Raw genomic sequence first — 7426 nt, 5'->3', positions numbered from 1 at the left:
GACTCGACGGCACTTAACAACAACAACAACAACAACAACTGTGTGTGGTACAGATGGTTAAGTATGAATCAAAATGTGATAGTTCAAACTCACCCAGAGAAGCCTCAGAAGACAGGCCTGGCAACCTGCTTCTGAAAGGTTACAGCCTTGAAAACCCTATGGAGCTATTGTACGCAGCACATGAGGTCGCCATGAGTTGGGATTGAACACAGAAGACTATCAGTAAGTAAAGGTCATGCATCAAAGTGTGTACAGAGTCTTTCTGGAGAAGGAGAGTAATTTCTTTCTCTCACTGAAGGGATCTCAAAGGTAATTTCTGACCTGAATATTAACAAAGAAAGAAAGAAAAAGTCCCAGAACACTGCTATCAATGAAAGCTGAAAGAGTGTGGGTCTACAAGTCAAAATAAGGCCCAGATCCCCACATCTCCCTCTCCTGCCCTGGATGCAGGCTGGCCCTCCTTCCTAAGCAGCATCAGTTGTAGAGTTCTCTTTGCTGCTCCCTGTCTGGGGCCACTCACCACAGCCTTGGAGATGGGGCCACACCCCTGAGACAGCAAGTCCTCAGCATAGGTCATATGCTCAGGCATAGGAGTTCACAGCAAACAGGAAGGGCAATGAAGTCCAGGCACCAACAGGGAGAAAGCAGGCTGTTTGAGTCATTTCCTTGCTGTGACCCTTACCTGCACCATCTCATTCAACCTTCACAACAATTTAATGACAGCATCTCTCTCATGAGCCCCATTTACAGAAAAGAAGCCTGAGGCTCAGAAAGAGTAAGGGACTTGCCCTAACAAGCTTACACAGCTGGTCAGTGATAGAGCCAGGATTTGAATCCAGGTAAATGGACTATGTGCTGGCTAAGGAGGAGGATGAGGCTGGATTTGTCATGAGTATCTTAGTGAAGATGAAATGTGAACATTAAAGAAAAACTCTTTGGAAAACATAAGGCCTTATCCACCACCATACAATGATGATGGGGGTAGTGGTGGTGATGATGGTGATGAAGCATCTATGAGAATCAAGAAGAAAATTCTTCCATTTCATTTGACTTACAAATTTTTTGAAGGATAAATGATTTCCTGCAACTAGCAGAAAACAAATTTTTCAGTTTCTCTGGAAATTTTTATTGAACACCTACTATATTCTAGACACAAGAGACACATAAAAGAATAAGACATAGAGGAGGAAACAGCAGAATCCCTGTGAAGGCATCTGCCCCAGACTGTATCAGGAAGCACATCTATTTTTGCTTTTCAATGGACCCATGAGGCCCAGAGAAAATGTTCGTTAAATATTTGTTGAATGAACAGCTGAATGGATGAATGCCATAAGGGTTGATCATACCCGAGTCTGGCCTCTGTTTCTGTACTCCAAAGGTGCCTAGAAACAACTAGAATGAAGAACTTCCCAGTGGCTCCTCACGCCCCAGTATGCTCAATGTCTGCCCTGCCTGACTAGTTTCCCTCCCATCCCCTCAGGCTGCCCTGGGAGAAAACTCCAGCATCCATTCTTTGGCTAGCCCACCTATCCTGAGCCTGGTCTCTAGGAGGGAGGTCAGGCCACCCACCCTGCACCATGACTCCCTGGACCTTTACCTCCTCCTCAGTCCCTGAAGAAGCCAAATCCCATTGCAGTTGGTTCAAGACCACCTGGTTTCCTAGAAGCTAAGAGGAGTCAAGTACCTGCCTGCTGCAATGAAAGGATAATAGCAGGCAACCCCAGGGCAACAGCTATGAGGTGGCCATAAAAGCTGGCTGCTTCCTCTCTAGACCGTTGGACTCACTGCCCTGCCCCAACCCTTCCCAAAGCCTAGAAAACAGTGGTGATGACAGGAGGAAGGGCCACTGCCAGATAGCATTGCAAGACTTTATGTACATTGTTAAACCTGTGCTCCACCCAAGGAGGATTTTGTGATCCTGAGGAGTGGGGCAAACACTAAGCTAAAAGGAAGGGCAGGTGGAGAAACTGTGTAGATTATTTATAATGAAGTTTATTACAATGCTTATAAAGGGATGAGAGTCCCTGGGTCATGCAAATGATTGACACACTTAGCAGCTAACTGAAAGGTTGAATCCACCCAGAAATGCCTCAGAAGAAAGGCCAGTGATTTCCTTCAAAAAAGAAAAAAAAAAAAAAATCAGCATAGAAAACACTAGGGAACTTAGTTCTATTCTGACATGGGGCTGCCATGAGTTGAAGCAGACTCATCGGCAACTGGTGTTTATAAAGTGATATATTCTACCTGTACGAAAGTTAGGGGGCAAAGGAAGAGTAGTATCAAGAAGAAAGTTAAAATCACCATAATCCAAGAGCCAGCCAATTGCTGCATTCCTCTCAGTCTTGCATCTGTTATGTGTGTTTGTTTCTTTACATTCTTTTAATGTGAATCGTTTACTGGATAGTTTAGAAATCTGTGACTATGCTGGGAAGAAAAGGAAATGCCACATCCTATTTCCTCAGCATCACTTAGCCCTCCACCCCCATTTTTTTTGCTACCCATGGAAGAATGAAAGGAGCTTCAGAGTTATGATAGATATTAAAGTTGAGTTATGATTTACACTGAAGTTCTTGTCACCCCGACAAGTGGAGGTTTGGAGTGAGATTGAACTTGATTTAGAAAAATAAATAAATATGATATTTCTTATACCTATAGGGTGGCTTCCAATTTCTAGTAATTGTGATAAAGATGCCCGTTAATACTATGGTCCTAAGTCTTCAAGCCCTGAAAACCAATCTCAAACCCTGAAAACCAATCTCATGAGGTATTTGGTTAAGTCAAAGAAATATCATTTCCTCTGTCCCCTATGTGCTTTATTATGTGTATGGATTTATGTGCATGCACACACATACTTATATGTGCATATGCCTGTAGATATTTCTATCTGTGTATATGGTAATGTATTGCCTAAGGCACTTGACGGCTAACCCGAAGGCTGGTGATTCAAACCCACCAGCCACTCCTCAGAAGAAAGGTTGGGCAATCTACTTCCGTAGTGATTCTGCCTCAGAAACCCAAAGAGGGGTCGCTATGAGTTGGGTCTGACTTGATGGCACATAACAACAAATGGTATGGAGTAGAATCCATACGTACTGAATGGATGGGTAGATGGATGGATAGCTACCTGGATAGTCGGCAAAAGAGAGAGAGAGAGAGAAATAGAGAATAGAGGAAAAGAGAGAGAACAAGACACACATATATATATGCTTATGTATAGATAGAAAATTCTAGAAGGATACTTAGAAGTTATAAATAATGGTTCTGTCTTAGAGAGTGGGGAAAGATGGATATTTAAATGGTTATTTTATATAGTTATGCACTGTTCTGAATATTTTACCATTAAATGGTTATTTTATATAGTTATGCACTGTTCTGAATATTTTACCATGAACAAGTATATTACTATTTATCATTCTGTGCACATTTGAAGTGAGTTTCCCAAACAAAAAGAGAACTTACCCTGACAGAAGATTCAGCCATCTATCCCCTCCTTATCCAGAGCAGGAGACTCCCACTGTGAACAGTTTGGCCAGACTATGGGTACCAGCCCTCTGTGTCCAGTACTTCTGCCCATCTGCCGGTCCTTTCTGAGCATTGATGGGAAGGCTTCCATTCCTACTTTTGTTGTTGCTGTTGTTCAAAAGAACAGCAGTAGCAGTAAAAGAAATGAATGGAGGAATAAATTATTAATGTTTGCAAGAGAAATTCCCAGCTCTATTAGTATTCTATCGCTAACTGTGTCTCTCATGCCAAGGCACTGATTTTATTACAAAACAAATCAGGGCATGAGGCGCACGTGGCCACATTGGATTTGGTCAATTAGCAAAGGTAAGGAAAACTGTAAATTGTTGGTAGTTTATTGTTGGTGCTATTTGGCATAGTAATGCCTTTGTGCATCTCTCCCTTAGCCACAGAGTGCACCCAGCTTGTTTTTACTGTCAACACCTGTGGTTGCTAAGAAAAATGCTGCCAATTTGATGCTGAAAGGCACATGAAGGAATCTCTGCCCAAGCCCTGGTCCAGTTTCTTCACAAAGATTGTAACTAGAAAAATCTCAGTAGAACATTTATTTCATTGGTGAGCCAACTCCTTAGTCTTTGGGCACCCAGAAGGTAAAATTCAGTCTATACAAATAAATACATCTGTGTACCCCTGTGTGTATGCACACACTTACAGGTATCCACACTCACATGCTCACAGGTGCCCTTATTTAGAGACATACACACACCTATAGAGACCCACATCAGCTACACACAGACTGGCTCTGCTCAGCTCTTCTGTCGCGTACACGCCAGAGGTGGGTTCTGCTCCTCTGGGCTTTTCCCTTTGAATGGTGCATTCAGAAACTTCCCCAGCTCTAGGGAAATAGTCATCAGATGAGTTTGTCTGACTGCCAGGAACACTGGACTGTACTCAGTAAAAGAGGTGCCTCATTTCAAGAAATGCTGGGGGTCCCTGGATATTGTGAAGCCCCAGGAAAGTTAACCCCCCAGTGCTGACTCCTGTGCCTCTCAGAGAAGTGGTGTGTGTGTGTATGTGTGTGTGTGCGTGTGTGTGACTCTCTTCAACTTCCCACCTGCTAGCTGTGTCATCATGGGCAAAGTACTAGCCTTTCCGTGCCTTAGTTTCCTCATTTATAAATGACAGGTAATAATAGTACAGTGAAGCCTGTGAAAGCAGGGATTCAAAGGGACTGCCTAGTTTTTCCAGGCCTTGTAAGTTTTCTGCCTTTGACAAGGTACAGTCTTACCACTTTTCTATCACTCAGTTTAGAGGAAAATATTTGTTTTCCTTCTGACAGGTTTCCGCCTTACACAATAGCCTAGTAAGTAGCTTTGTGGAGAGTATTTTGCTTTGGGTGTTAGGCTCTTTTGAAGAATTATCTGTGTTCGGTCAGTCTTGAGAAAGAAGCTCCAGGGTTAAGCTGGAAGCTGTGTTTTCTGGTAAATTATTGCTAGGTAAACAGTGTTCCGGCCCTTTCCCCTGGCAGTGTACATAACAGGGATTATAAGAGTCTGTGGAAGTTCTTTCATTTTCAGAGCACTAAGACTATCTAGTCAGAAGTGTTGCCCAATCTGCAAATCATGTATTAAATAAACTTCAAATTAATTTCTGTTATTGGCTTGATGTGATTTTAGTTTTAACACAACTCATAGAGACCCCATGAGTGTCAGGGTAAAACTATAATGCATATGGTTTTCAATGGCTGATTTTTTGGAAGCTGGTCTCTAGGACTGTCTTCCAAGTCACCTCTGGGTGTACTTGAACCACCGACCTTTTGGTGAACGCCTAGCACTTAACCATTTGTCTCATCCAGGGACTCTGACACATAGTAATTGCTCCATAAATGTTGATGTTATTCCTGTTATATTATTATATATATTATAATAATATGTTATACTATCATTATTATTAGGAGCTCTGGTAGCATAGTGGCTAGGACACTTGACTGCTAACCAGAAGGCCGGCGGTTCAAACCCACCAGCCACTCCTCGGAAGGAAGGTTGGGCAATCCTACTTCCGTAGTGATACTGCCTCGGAAACCCAAGGAGGGGTCGCTATGAGTCGGGGCTGACTCGATGGCAAATAACAACAACAACAACAACATCATTATTATTACTGTTATGTTACTACTGTTAATAGGAATTTCTATCATCTATCTCCTAACTGTTTAGGAACACACACACATATAGCTCAAAATCTGGCCTTATGTTTGTTTGAATGGCTCTTTTCTCCAAGGTTTTCAAAGTATCTTGATAGCCACTTTCTCTTTTGAGCTTCATAAAACCTGGTGAGGTAGGAAGTCTGGAATTATTGGTTCTATTAAATAAAGGAAGAAACTAAGTCACACAGAGGTCACAAAACATGCTTGTAAGGATTCATCACAGTGTATTTATAATCACATACACACAGAGATGGAAATCATCTAAACACCCAGCAGTGGGAAAGAGTAAATTAAGATGGTGCTTTCTAGCATGCGATAATGTGCAAACCAAAAACCAAACCAAACCCATTGCTGTCAAATCAATTCCAACTCACAGCAACCCTATAGGACAGAATAAAACTGCCCCACAGTTTCCAAAGTTGGAATCTTCACGGAAACAGACTGTCACACCTTTCTCCCATGGAGTGGCTGGCAGATTGGCAGCCGAGTGCTTTAACCACTGCACTATCAGGGTTTCTTGCAATGTGTGCAGTCATTACAAAATCATATTTACAAGTTCGAGTGATGAGGGGAAATGACTTGACTATAATGCTAAGTGAAAAGAGAGGAATGCAAAGGTGGATGTGCAGGAAGAGTTCATTGACACAAACCAGGGCACAGCAGTAGGCCAACATATTAATAGTCATCTCCTGGGAGATTGCACCTGCCTGTTTTTTTTTTTTTCCTTTCCACTATTCAGCATTGTCCAAATTTTCCACGATGGAGCTGTTTCATTTTTATAATTAATTAAGAGAAATAAGCATTTGAGTTGCCATTTACTCCACCGGTGAGTGGTACAACCAGTGCCTGAGTCTCTCAGCCCTAGGAGGGATGGGGACCAGGCCCACCTCCTCCTCATGCTGGGTCAGCCTTTAGCACCACATGCTCCTATGAGCAAATTACTAACCTTTCTGTGCCTTAGTTTCCTCATTTATAAATTATAGGTAATAAGAAATCAACCTTCAAACCCCAATAATCTTGCTCTCAAGAAGTCCTGCTAAACTCAGTACCCAAATTTGGCATTGAGCCCATCCCCACTCTTTCATTGTGGTCATCTGAGAATAGGAAGAAGAGCACATATCCTGTCCCTTTTCACCAGGAAGGTCACATTCACAGATGATACTAAATCAGTCCAGCACCAGTTACTGTCAGAGCAGAAATGTGCTCAATAGGGCTCTCAAAGGCTGATTTTTTTTCTCTTTTCTTTTTTTTTTTTTTATTTTATTATGATGAGAACATACACAACAAGACATTCACCAACATAACAACTTCCACATTTACAGGTCAGGGACATTGATGACATTTTTCACATTATGCTACCATTATTGCTATCCTTTTCCAAAATATTCTACCATCATTAGCATAACACTAATGTCAAAGGCTGAATTTTTGAAAGTGGATAGCCAGGACTTTCTTCCAAGGAGCCTCTGGGTGGATATAACTGCCAACTTTTCAGTTAGTAGCTGATTTCCATGAGCTGTCTGTACCTCATCCCCCATCCCATTAGACCAATGAGAGACGAGACAAGACTCATTGCCGTGGAGTTGGATTGATCCAACTCATAATGACCCCTCCTTGGGTTTCCAAGGCAGTATCACTACGGAAGTAGATTGCCTAACCTTCCTTCCAAGGAGTGACTGGTGGGTTTGAACTGCCAGCATTCTGGTTAGCAGTCAGATGCCTTAGGACTACACCACCAGAGCTCCTATTAGACCAGTAAGA

Source organism: Orycteropus afer, unplaced genomic scaffold (genome assembly GCF_000298275.1).
Source record: "Orycteropus afer afer isolate SDZICR_OR568_19922 unplaced genomic scaffold, OryAfe1.0 scaffold00041, whole genome shotgun sequence".
In the NCBI taxonomy this organism is placed as follows: Eukaryota; Metazoa; Chordata; class Mammalia; order Tubulidentata; family Orycteropodidae; genus Orycteropus; species Orycteropus afer.
Note: the sequence above shows the minus strand (reverse complement) of the source record.